Source organism: Coffea arabica, chromosome 3c (genome assembly GCF_036785885.1).
Source record: "Coffea arabica cultivar ET-39 chromosome 3c, Coffea Arabica ET-39 HiFi, whole genome shotgun sequence".
Classification (NCBI taxonomy): Eukaryota; Viridiplantae; Streptophyta; class Magnoliopsida; order Gentianales; family Rubiaceae; genus Coffea; species Coffea arabica.
In genome coordinates this window covers 43,291,494-43,305,754 of record NC_092314.1, presented here as the reverse complement: position 1 = coordinate 43,305,754, position 14,261 = coordinate 43,291,494, and positions in this window count along the sequence as shown.

Here is a 14,261-nt window from a genome sequence, read left to right as displayed (position 1 = left end):
TCTTCCTCATTTTCAATTCTCTCTGAGTCAATCGGTTCACCATCTCCAGAAGTTGAGTGCAAGCCTGCTGCAATTGTAGATGTATCACCTTGGTTAGTAGCTTCATGCACTGCTTGTTTTTGTAGAGTGCTATCCTTCCACTCTAAAGCAGCAAATGATCGTGTACGGATTTTACCCTTTTTCTTTACAGATTTACTATTATATGATTCATTATTTGATGTTCCTCCCCATCATCAATTTCCTCAATGATCATTATAGACTTGTGCATATCTGGTGGCTCCACGATGGTATTTGTTTGAATTTTTAACACCTCATCTTCTGGAACATGGTCGCATATCACTTCTATCAACTTAAATTGCTCCACCCAACTACAAAACTGTCTGATATGCTTGCCAATTTGAAGTTCTTTCAATTTAACACAAATTTTCTCTACCCTCTAAACCTTTGAACCAAAATTAATTGACCGGTCTAATTCATATACCAATACTTTCCTCATTGATTTCCTTCAAACTCTCCAATCCACTCCGATGCGGTCCACACTTCAATGTCGTCGTCCTTTTGATTCCTCCACCAGCTCCGCCATTCCACATGCAGATTTGCTCCGGCGAAAATTCTCAGCCACTTCAAAACTCCTCCTTCCTCCCATAGTCACCAGTCGCCGGTCCCCATATTTCAGTAGTAGCTGAAAACACTAACAAACCCATCATCAATGAACCTCAAGATCTCTCAACACTACTCCCCATCCTTCCAATTCATTCCATTCAAAATTTAGTATCACATCATCTAATACTTCTCCCTCTGATTCAACGAGGATCATGGCATCAATTCCGCGACCCATAAATGAATCTTGGGATAGCATGCTTCCCGGTCCACCTTCTCGCAACAATGGTGGTGCAGTCGACCTATCTCCCGCCGGTCTCCTTGCTTACGCCGCCGACAGCTCTGTATCCATTGTTGATACCCATTCTATGCAGTTAGTTGCCACAATTCCTCTCCCTCCTCCATCTACTGCTGCTACCTCTGCTACTCTTTCCTCTCCCCTTTCGTCACCTCCGTCCGCTGGTCCCCGCAGCCTCTGCCCCACCAGCTCCTCTCCCCAGATTCTCTCAACCACCTCCTTCTCGCCGTCGGTGATCACCAGGGTCGCATCTCCCTCCTCGATTTCAGCTCTAAATCCACCATCCTTAACTTCGAAACTGAAGCTGCTACTTCCAAGCTAGGTATCCAGGACCTTTGCTGGATCCAGACCTGAATTGATAACTTTCTTCCTATTTCATCACTTGGGATCCTCGGTGACATATTTTGAGTGTCAATCCAATACCACCTCTAATATTGCACTAAGTGTTCTGTTATTATTTGCACTTTAATTTTTTAATAATTCAAATTGGTTCCTCTAAAACTTTGAATCAAAATTAACCAGCCGGTCTAATTCAAATACCATCACTTTTGAGTTAACCACTCACGATTTGGGGAAAAAGAAAAAGAAAACCTAAGCAATTGAGCCACCAAAGTCTTTCATCGGTGATTGCTTTGAACAAAACCAAAAAGAGACAAAGTCCTGGAAGCTTGTGGCACTGTTGCCCAATAAGCTAAAAGTTGAGAAAAGACCTTGCATCACCACTCTAAAGTTTTGCCTGCGTTTTAATGCCAAGAGGTGACTTTTCTTCCCCTTTCTTGGATAACGAGATTCTACACCATATTGTTGTCAAGAACGGTTGCTGGAGTGAGCATCAGCAAGGGAATTAAAAAGAGATTTTATTACTATCTTCAATTCTAGGTAATTTATATGCCCTATTTTTTTCCTTTTGTTTTTATTGTTATTGATTTAACATGAATTATTGTTTATTGTTTACAAATAATTTATTATGTATGAAGGCGCCATATTTGAAGAAGCAACGACCTGAAATGGTACTGTAGAGGGAGAGCAGAGAGGGTCCGGATAGAGCCGTGAGGATCCAGGAATCAATTCAGGTCTGGATCTAGCAAAGGTCCTGGATACCTAGCTTGGAAGTAGAAGCTTCAGTTTCGAAGTTAAGGATGGTGGATTTAGAGCTGAAATCGAGGAGGGAGATGCGGCCCTGGCAATCACCGACGGCGAGAAGGAGGTGGTTGAGAGAATCTGGGGAGAGGAACTGGTGGGGCAGAGGCTGCGGGGACCAGCGGACGGAGGTGACGAAAGGGGAGAGGAAAGGAGTAGCAGAGATAGCAGCAGTAGATGGAGGAGGGAGAGGAATTGTGGCAACTAACTGCATAGAATGGGTATCGACAATGGATACAGAGCTGTTGGCGGCGTAAGCAAGGAGACCGGCGGGAGATAGGTCGACGGCACCGCCATTGTTGCGAGAAGGTGGACCGGGAAGCATGCTATCCCAAGATTCATTTAAGGGTCGCGGAATCGATGCCATGATCCTCGTTGAATTAGAGGGAGAAGTATTAGATGATGTGATACTAAATTTTGAATGGAATGAATTGGAAGGATGGGGAGTAGTGTTGAGAGATCTTGAGGTTCATTGATGATGGGTTTGTTAGTGTTTTCAGCTACTAACACTAATAAATTGAAAAGAACTTCAAACTGGCAAGCATATCAGACAGTTTTGTAGTTGGGTAGAGCAATTTAAGTTGATAGAAGTGATATGCGATCATGTTCCAGAAGTTGAGGTGTTAAAAATTCAAACAAATACCATCGTGGAGCCACCAGATATGCACAAGTCTATAATGATCATTGAGGAAATTGATGATGGGGAGGAACATCAAATAATGAATCATATAATAGTAAATCTGTAAAGAAAAAGGGTAAAATCCGTACACGATCATTTGCTGCTTTAGAGTGGAAGGATAGCACTCTACAAAAACAAGCAGTGCATGAAGCTACTAACCAAGGTGATACATCTACAATTGCAGAAGGCTTGCACTCAACTTCTGGAGATGGTGAACCGATTGACTCAGAGAGAATTGAAAATGAGGAAGAAAGAGGCAAGTGTGATGATGGGGATGAAACATGTGATAAGAGGGAATTTGAACATTACACAGATCATTGTAAGGACGATGAAATATATGAAATACAAAGTAGGCAGCAGCCTCCAACACAATGTGGTCAACCACATGAGACTCATGCTGAGTCAAGTGAAAGGCAGCTAGAAAGTGAAATTGATGTTGGCAGAGAAAATAGTGAAAAGTAGCCAAGTGAGCAACCAAGCCAGGCAGGAACTCAAGCATCAAAAAGTACAAATTTGAGGAGGAGTTCTAGGTTGAGCAGCAAATGGAAAGGTGATGCTAATGTCCCTGAAACTATGCGGGGAAGTGAAGACCGTGGCCCTCAAACTACACAGCAAACACGGGCAGCCAATGCTAGGAATGAAAATCCACTTTTGAATGATAGAATGGAGATGGAACTCAATAGCAATAATGGGTCGTCTGACGAGGAAATCGAAGAGGTAAAGCTGAATTATACTAACTTTGATATAGCGAAGTTTATGAAAAATCCTAAATTTGAGATTGGTATGAAATTTGGAAGTAAGGGTTTGTTTAGAGAAGCTATTGGGAATTACTCGATTCTTACTGGGAGACCCGTATTTCTGTGCACAAATAACAAATCTAGATTGAGGGCAAAATATGTGGCACCCTGTCCGTGGTTTGTGTATGCTTCTAAAGTTCTAGCCTTAAACAACTCGGATTTTGTTTTGAAGACATTAAATGATGTTCACAATCATTGCAATCATACATGAAAAAACAAGCACATGTCTACATCTTGGCTGGCAAACAGATATGAAGATCAAATAAAGTCAAATATGGATATGCCAGCAAAGTAGATTAGGTAGGCTATGGATGAATAATATAAGTGTGAGATTAGTAGAAATATGGCTTACAAGGCAAGGAGTAAAGCTAGGAAGAATATTAAGAGAAGTGTAGCAGAGCAATATGCTTTTGTTTGGGAATATGCTACTGAATTACAAAGGACCCACCCAAATACGACAATTGATATTCAATACAATCCGAGAAGTGGTCCTGATGAGAGGCCTACATTTACCCGATTCTATTGCTGTTTAGGACCTCGCAAAAAGAGGTTTAATTAGGGTTGTAGGCCCATTATAGCACTTGATGGGTGTCACACAAAAAATCGCTATCCGGAACAATTGTTGACAGCCATTGGGATAGATCCCAATAATGGATGGTGGCCCATTACTTGGGCAGCTATTGAAAACGAGGTAAGAGAGCAGAGGCATTGGTTCTTGAGATTATTGATTGAAAACTTACAAATAGCCACTGCCAGCAGTCATTACACATTTATTTCGGACCAGCAAAAGATGAAGCACTCCTATCTTATCATTGTTGTTGATATTAGTTACTGTTTGGTTTATTATAGTTGATCAATTTTTCACGATTTGTCATTATAGGGGCTTGATAGTGCACTTTTTGAACTTCTTCCATACTGTGAACACAGATTCTGTGTTCAACACATGTACAGGAATTTCAAGAAAAAACATCCTAGGCAGGTTTTAAAAGATAGACTATGGAGTATTGCAGCAGCTACAACTGTTGAGTTGTATAAGACAGAGCTTGAAGACTTGAAAGAGTATGACCAGCTTGCATATGCATGGGTCAAAAGGGCACCACCACCACAGCATTGATATAAGACATTCTTTCCTCATCATGTTAAATCTGATATGTTAGTTAATAATCTCTGTGAGACGTTTAATGCAAAAATATTAGAATACCGGAATTTACCTATTATTGAAATGATAGAAGGAATTAGGAGTATTTAATGGGTAGAATAGGAGATAGGGCGGCTTGGATGAAAAAATGCACTGGTGCTGTTGGTCCAACTATTAAAGAGTTGATTGAAGAAAGGGCAAAATAGTCTAGAAAATGGAAAACTGTGGCAAATGGTGATCGGGGTTATCAAGTCAAAGGGCTTAGAGGGGAACAATATGCTGTATATGTACAAGAAATAACATGTACTTGTAATTTATGGCAAGTTAATGGGCTGCTATGTTGCCATTCCGTTACAGCACTTCATAGAATGAATGAGGACCCGTACATGTATACTGATGGCTATTATTCTAGGGAACTATTGTTGAAAATTGATAAGAATGTTCTCTACCCCGTCAGCAGAAAAACACTTTGGCCAACTAGTACAAATCCGGTGTTAAGCCCCCCAATACCATGTGTGTAACCAGGAAGACCTAGAAAGGCAAGAAGAAAAGATGTTACAGAGAATAAAAGCAACTCTGGGTCACAAAATACCAATGTTCACAAAATGAAAAAGCATGTTGTTATACATTGTAGAAAATATGATTTGCCAGATCATAACCGAGTTACCTGCAAAGCTCAAGATGTTGCTGGAACTGAGCATTTAAGACAGCAAAATACAACTATCCAACCAGACAAAGTTGTAGCTTCGAGTTGTAGTGAAAAGGATGCTATTTCTAGATCTGGCGAAGGGAGTGTTATGCATGGATCTGGTGAAGAGAATGCTGAAAATGTTAACGTTGAAATTGGCAATTATTTCCAATAACATGATAATGTTACTGTTCAGCCATCAACTTTAGAAGATGCACAACAATCAATGAAAGAAGCAAATGTTGCTGCAGAAAATGACACTAATAATCCCACAGAAATGTTGAGTACGATTGCCTGTCCAACTGCTAAAAGGCATATCAAAAAGATGAAGACCCCTATTAGCTATCAACCTTTCTAACTATTGTTATTGTATATTGTAATTGTAGTTATTGGAATAGCTGAGTGAAATATTATCTGATTTTTATGATCAGGTCCAGCGAATTCGACCAGATGCTGCCAGAACAACAACAAGTCAAAAAGACCCTTATTCGGCTGCATCTACTGATAATACACAGAAAAGTGTGATCCAAAAAAAGAGAAAATTGACAGATGCCGAAAAGGGTGCGATCAATGCCAATTATGTATATTTGGGAAAAGAACCATCATTCAAGGTTGGAAATTGAGCAGGAAGATCATTTGGAAGAGGAAGTGCAACTTAATGATAAGATGTTAAATAGCATTTGTAGTCTTTTTTATGTACTAAACCATGTAATAGCTTTCTGTTGCCATTTTTTGGGAGTCAGACATGCCTTTTGTCCACCAATTGTAATACAACAAATTCTATGATCCAATGCAACGACTCTTTTATTTGCCATTCACTACTTAATCACTGGAATGGGCTATTGTTCTTGTCAAATTAATTGATTAGTCAACAGCAGAACTCATAATTAACATTTTCAAAGATCCAAAGTCAATATAATTGCTAGCTTCATTAAGTAAAATTACACTGTACATACCAGCAATCCAAAATATCTGCATTCTACAAACTAGTAATTTGCAATATTCCTTTTATATACTAGCAATTTGCAACCTCTTCGAATTTGGCATTGTTGGCTTATGCATCCATATTAACCACAATGTAACAACCACCCCAATCACAAAAACACTTTTTGCTAGCTTTCACGTCCTTTGGTTTCTTTCCAATTGCTCCTTTAGTCTTTTTATCTCCAATGCCATCTCGTTTGCTTTGCTTTGCTTTGCCATCCCTGAACCTCCTTTTGCAGAGCTTAATTCTCAGCTTCGAATTTGTTCTTATTTTTTAAGAGGCCAAGTATTACTTGCTTAGTCCTTTCATAAGTTTCTTCATCATACCAGTCCCAAAATCCACACCCTCTAACTTGTAGCAACAAATATTTACATTTTATCCATCTTGTAATAACACAAATAACCATTAAGTAATTATCTTACATGACCTTGAGCATATTCAATATATTTTTGCGCTGAATTTTTTCCTATCCATGAGGTCTTCAAAATGGTCCGAGTTTCGTACTTGCAGAATGCGATCGATTTATTGCATCTTGCCATGAGTCATTGGACATGATAAAATGAAAGGAGATTTTCCCTTGAATAGATGAAAGAAAATTTGTCTCTCAACAAATGAAAAGAGGACTCAACAGATTTCTAGATTTAAGGGCATGACTTGCGAGAGAAAAGAAGATTGACCATATTTTGTGAGACATTTTTTGCCCATTTACTATATTCCTCCACTCCACATTGCCCATGCCACGGGATGAAAAATCGCTGAAATTCGATAAAATGACTCTGTTGGAGCGATTTTGTGAGTTTAGTGACCTTTTCGGCTACAAAAAAAGTTTGGTGACCAAAGGGTGCCATTTTTAATAGTTTAGAGACCTTTTAGGCCATTCACTCTAGGGCGAATCTTAGGGTATCCGTTCAACGTTTGCCCAACTCTCATCGGGGCTCACTATAATCTATAATTCAAAAACTAGAAATGTTTCAAATATTTTCAATATACATTTAAAGTACTCCAAAACATTTATATTTAAAATTAGCTAACCTTCAAGTTTAAATACAATTCAAGAGAATATGTACTACAGTCATTGCTATAATACAACTTAAAATCTTCAAAAGAAAATAATTTGATACTATTCGTGAGCACTCTCGATCTTGAACCCTGTTAAAGAAAACAAAGGAGTGGAATAAATTAAACAGCCCAGTGAGGTTGCAAAACACATAAGCAGTTCTGATAAATCAAGTAAATTGAACATAAGACACATATGTTTCAAGGTTTCACATTGACACATTAAAATGAGACATTTATTATTTTACAGAAATAACCACACATTAAAAAGATACGGTGTTCCCGTGGAATTATCTCGGTCAGTTTTACCTTATAACTCCAATAATTTTCTCCGATTTGTCTGGCCATCACCTTATTCCTCCAGTGATAATACGTAAGTATACCGAAACGGTGGCCCAACGTTCCAACCTACTCGACCGAACCCAATTCTGACTCGAGCAAGTTAGCAACCAAGGGCAGGGACTAGTTTAGCTAAAAGCTTATAATATGCGCAAGTAATCAAGTAAACCGGTAAATGGTAGAAATTCACGGTTAAATGGTAAAAATTTGTTATTTTAGTAGATCGAGTGTGATAAAGTACGCACTCACCTTAAAACGGTGAAAAATTACATAGGAGCAATTATAGGAAGCATTTAACACTTAAACACATAAGAATTTTGAAGTACACATATAGCAAAACTATTCAAGTCAAAAACACCTACAAGGAACACTCACCAAATAAAAAATAAGTGAGTAAATAAGTCCTTCAGTATTCCGCTCCGAGATTTTCTTCAATATCCTCTTGAGCGCCTAACCAAATAGTGATCGATTATCACTCACATATACTCACAATCACTTAACATACAACGAAGAAAATGTATTTATTTAAACTTAGAACAATGCCTCAAATGAGTTTTACTCTATTGAAATTCAAGATTCAAAAGTGAGTATTTAAAGTCACAAGGAAAAACTCATATCTTCCATGAAATTGGGTTTAAAATGGACTATTAATATCAAAAGAAAATGAAAAGTTCTTAAAACTCATTTCCTACGAAATCGGAAATTTTTAGCTTTACGCGACAAAATTTAGAAAATTAGATCTTGAGTTTGGTACATTTAAAATGAAAAACTTTACATCAGTTAGAAACTAATTCCAAAGTACTAAAAGTTTCCAGAAGCCATTTTTCCTGGATTCCAAACAGAAAGTATTCATATTTCAGTTCAAAATTATAGTTCCAAAAAGACAGGTTTGAACCAGTCTTGATTTTCAGCAATTTTTGGAAATTTGGTAAAATTCATAGGAAGTGAATCAGCCTATGAAATTTGTAACACAAAAAGAGTTCCACACAAAGTTTCAAACACAAGAAGTGGAACTAAATTCGGAGTTTTGAGCATCGAGATATAATAGTCTAAAATCGAATGGATTTTGCAAACTGTTCAGTGGATTTCCAGATTTGAAAAGCAATTTTTTGGGGCATCATTTAGGTATCGAAATGGTATTGAAATTATACCAAATTTGGTATACTTAAACTTTCATATATGGACTATCTCTCTCTATCAAATTTATACAAAACTCCCACAGGAAGGTAGTTAACGAAATGACTAAAGTTCGTGAAATTTTCAAAACAAATCTGCCAACCCACTCTCTCTTTCTTTTTCAAAGGTTTTATCCAATGAAATCAACCTCAATCCACTCCATTTTTGAAATCAAGGTCCATAAACATTTAAATGAGCAATTGATGGGTAATTGACAACAATATTTTTGAAATATAACCTCCCAAAACAGATTTGACCATTCGGCCAACAAGAAAGGAAAGGTTTCCAGTTTTCCGGCTTTATTGCACTTTCGAAATCAGACCACATCTCACTCAATACAATTTCAATTTGAGAATGGTTTACAGTGTTGTAAATTAGATTCAAAATTCTACATTTCGTCAGAAAGAGTCATTTCCAAAATCAGTTCACGAGTGAGAGAAAATTGAGCCACAAAATGCAGCTTCTCCATTCCTCTCGAACAGACAGTCACAACAGGACAGTCAACTTTGCTGAATCACTACAGTTCAGTCAGAACGAACCAGTAGTTGGTTTTTATACTGTTGGAAAGGTATGAATGTCTAGTTTTGAATGCCACTAACAGCACTCAATTTCAACATTTGTACAAAGAGTTATGTTCAATCAAAGGACTACTGTTCGGCTATCCTAATCACTATTTCCAGTTTTCTTCTTTTTCAAAAATTCTAGTTTTCAGCAACCAAATGAAATGATTTTTTGAAAGGCACATTCTATACACAATATACAGTATATAACCACCAATTTCATAGCCAAACAAGTATCAAATTTTTGAATTAAAACAGAACAATATGGATAGAATTTTCGGCCAGCTCTAATCTCACACATTTCTCAACTTTCTTTTCATTTTCTAACCATAAACCTCTCATTCATCACACAACATTAACCAAGCAACAAATCCTCAAGGCAGCTACTTATAATCCACCTCAAGGCTGCTAGCCTAGAGATTAAGGCGAGAAATTAAACTCCTCAAGTCCTCTATCCTATTTCTTGCTTAGGGTTTCAAACCCATGCAAAACTAACCATAATTCTTGAAGAAAATGGAAAGACTAGAAGTAAAAGGGTTACCTCTAATCCTAGATGAAAAATTAGATTTTTCCACCGCAAATCCTCCAAGAAACTCTACAAGATGTTGCCTTTCTTCAATTTAGGATGAACCTCCAAGAACTAGAAGTTGGATGAAGATTTAGAGCAAGATTGGAGCCAAAGAAATGGAGTTTTTCCTTCTTCCTTTCTTTCTTGGTTGGTCGGCTGAAACAATGAGGGAGTGAGGAGAGAGAGATGAGGGTTTTGTGGTTTAATTGCTTGGAGAGAAAGAATGAAAAAGCTACTTTAAGATGGTGCACAAAAGTCAACTCTTAATAGTGCGAAATAGGGTTTCGTACTACCATTTTCTCTCGGGTTTGATACATTGTTACACTAATCCTCCAAGGTACTCCCTCTAATACTATAATTACTCATACTTACAAGTCTAGTATAAATTCTCAAATCTCCAATTAGTTGTACCAACGCGACTTTCGAGAAATTATTGCCGTGTGCGCGGTAAAAGTTTAATTGAACTCATTCACATCTAATTTTTCAATTAACTTTTCTTAGTCTACTCTTAATCATTCTTAGTTCTCCAAGACTAATGTACTCTCAGATCAAATTTATCTCAAAAAATGTGTATTCGCTATTTCTCGCTAAATGAGCTGTAGAAAAATTAAATTTACTAACGAAACGTTTTAAAATTATAAAAGGGATATTTTTGCACACAAATATACTTGAAACGGATGAAATAAATTATTTGGGGTAAACGGGTGAATAAATAATTAAATAATTCAGTAAAATAAAATAAAAAAAAATTCGGGTCCTCACAATCTCTCATCTCCCAAGAACCCTCTCTCACAACCCCATGTATAAGGTTACATGTTGTCCTTGTGTGCCCTTATGTGTCCCTTGTGTAGTATACCAACCCACCTATTTATAGGGAATATTATTTGGCCAAAATCCAAATACTAATAGGAAACAATTCTAATTTCTAAACTTATATCAATTCTAATTCCTAATTGCTACATGCATATATCAATTTGAAAAATATTTGACATCTTTTCATAAATTACATGTACATGTTTCATCAAAAAATGAGTGGCATACATACAAGTAGTCTCTGTCCAAAATGAAACTTAGTCTCGCTAGTTCTAGAGATAGCTTCCATTGAATGTAAACAATTCTCACAAATCATATAACATGTCAATCATGTTATTTCATTTCATAAAATATAGTTCATAAGCAAATACATGTAATATCCCTCTTTTGAGTACTCAGTTTAGAGATTAAACTCCTTCTAAAAGCGCGATCAAGAGGTTTCTAGATTATTGCTTGACCGTATAACATAATATGAGTCAATTGGTCAGGTACAATGATTACCATGATTATCATAACATATTAAAACTCTAACAACTATCTTCTATTTTATGATTGTTTAGAACTGTTAGTAATATAATTTCATTTCACACGTCATATACACATTTCTTTCATTTCATGAGTACAAGCCACTCATTTCATATTTCATTACATAGCAAAATATTTCAAATAGGCAAACATGATCCATTTTATATATATCAAAATAAAGATTTCATTAACAAAAATTCATATTGAACATTTCAAAAACACTAAGGGGTAAATATCACCTACCTCAAACTGCTCGATTGAAGAATGTGCCTTTAAACTTGCCTCAAACCTATAACCAATAATATATGTCTTAATTAATTTACTTAACTTATCCTTGAAATACTTAATCGTAACTTAAATAGCCCTAGAAGACGTAAAATGACCATCTATAGAATTTACTTTTAAAGTTCCCCAATAGGAAAAATTTTCCGATTTAGAAAGTTTCTCCCTTTTTCTTAGAAAGTGCGTTAATTTGGTTGTCCAAGAACTAAGTGTTATTGATTTATTCATTCATTTAACCTACTCATTTATTTATTTATTTATGTAGAAATGACCCACATTAGTTCAAGTCAAATTTAAATTTAAATTTTGGACCTAGTGCTAAGTCCAATCATAAAAATATAATTATTTTGATTCCATTTGAACCTAAAAACAAAATTGAACCTTTGATATTGTTATTGGGTTTATTTGTCAAAACTTAAATTGTTATAATAAAATTTGAGTTTTCAAAACTTGCTAAAAAAATATGTGCAATGAATTGGACCCAAGGATTCCATGATCAAATGTAAGGCTCACATGGAAAACACTACACTTTTGTTTTTAAGTTTTGTGAAATAAGTTCATTATATTTATTTGAGAATGTTTATTAAATCCAGCAACTCATTCTCTTAAATAAATTATTTGGCCCATTATTGGTTTTATCCAAAAGAAGTTGTAATAATTTAATTAAAGCTTAATTCCCTTTCGGCTCAAACTAGCATTCATCAATAATCAAACCTTAACCTGCAATTTGATGTGCAAGCCCAACACTATAGTCTGACCTATTTCTTTAAGTTTGACCCGTTTTCACCCAACGACTCGATTCATTAACTAGATGGGTCTTCTTTCCTAAGTTCCCAAATCGAACCCTAAAGATCAAATCCCAATTGCTAAACCCTAATACCAACCACCTCTATCGTCATCAGCACCTTCACTAGTAAGGCAAAAGTAGTCGCCAACTCCACCTAGAAGAGCAATGGCAGCCTACTATAGCCACGATTGCTTCATTCTCAATTGTCCAAAGCTGACTATTTTTAGGTGAAACTCACTGGTTCTCTCGGCGACATGAGAGTAATGGAGGGTAATCAAACCCTCTTTTCTCCTTCATCATATGTTCATTCTTCTTCTTCTTTTTTTTCCTTTCTGATTCAACCCCACTAGCTTTCTTTTATTCAATTATGGCCAAAAATAAACTACCAATCTTTCTAGATTTCACCCTAGAATTCACAAAAAACAAAATAAGAAAAATTCTCTTTATCCTTAATTCCAAATGAGTATTAAGCAATAATTTTAGCATAACTTATCCATTTTCTACAAAAGTAAATACCAAGGTTGATGCAAGAGGGACGGCTGACCAAGGTACTTTGAGGGGAGTACAAGTTGAGCTAGGTGGTCCAATGACTAGAGCTCGTGCCAAGAAACTTAAGGAGTCAATGCAAGCCCTAGTTTATGCTATACATGATAGAGCTAGTCCTGCGAATATTATTCAAGAGATTAACGAGGAAGAAACAACTCATTACACTTTCATTCAAGTCTTTGAATCAAGTGAGGCAAAGTTGAAAGATTCGCTCGCAGTTTAAAATGTTCAATTTCTGGTTTAGTCCATTAGTGTTGAGTCGTTTGTCTTAGTGTTGTTTCAGCAATGGTTTTAACGTTAATTACCTTGCTAAATTTAGTTGTTAATTCCTTCAATTAATTCGGCTAGATTATGTCTCAAGATGGGTCGACTTTTTGTCAATAATTTAAGGAAATAAGTGGTTCTAAATCACATTAGGTTTTGAGTCTATATAAGACTGTAAATAGCTAAGTACTTCCATCATTTCATTAGTTTTGGAATATATTAGAATTTTGTGTGTTAAATATCTTTTCTCTTGTCCAAGAGAGTTTCTTTTGAATACTTGAGAATTACTTGAGAGTATTCGATGAACTTATTAATCAAGTATTGTGAGAACCCTAACTTCCCACAATTTTCTTGGCCTTTTGCTTATTTTCTTTTCCCCATTTTTAGTGAAAATTTGTTAACCCTTTTGGTTTAAACAATGGAAGGTTCGTTGTTACGTGCAATTATGTAGGAGATACGTATGCATGTGTATGTATTAGAAGTACGATTGAGCGTGGCCTTCAAACTTGGGAAAGAGGAAAAATTTTTCGAAAAGGCTGAAGGGGGGGAATTCGGCCGGAAATCCGGCCAGTTCTTGGCCGGATTGCTGGCCGGATTGTTGTGCAGTTTTGAAAAAAAAATTGATTCCTCTCGGCCTCATATCCGGCCAGGAATCCGGCCAGAAAGTGGCCGGATTCTGACGTGGCACAGCCGGTCAGCACCTTTGACCGGCTGTTTCTTTCCTTCTTATCTCTTTGGTTGGCCAAAATATCTTCATTTCATCTTCTTGTTCAGCCGTGGCTTTGAGAGAAAAACCAAGAAAAGCTTTGCATCTTCCAACTCCAATTTTTACTTGAATCTTGATATTTCACCGTTAGAATTTTAATTCACTCCATACAAGTGTTGGCTAAGGTGGATTAAAGGTGCTAGTGGAGTTTTTTTTGGAAGTGAAGTCCTAACTCTCTACCTTTGCTTGAGTCTAAGGTGAGTTGTTAAGTTAAAAATTCTTTCTTGGTTCTCTTCTTGGATCATTAGTGATTT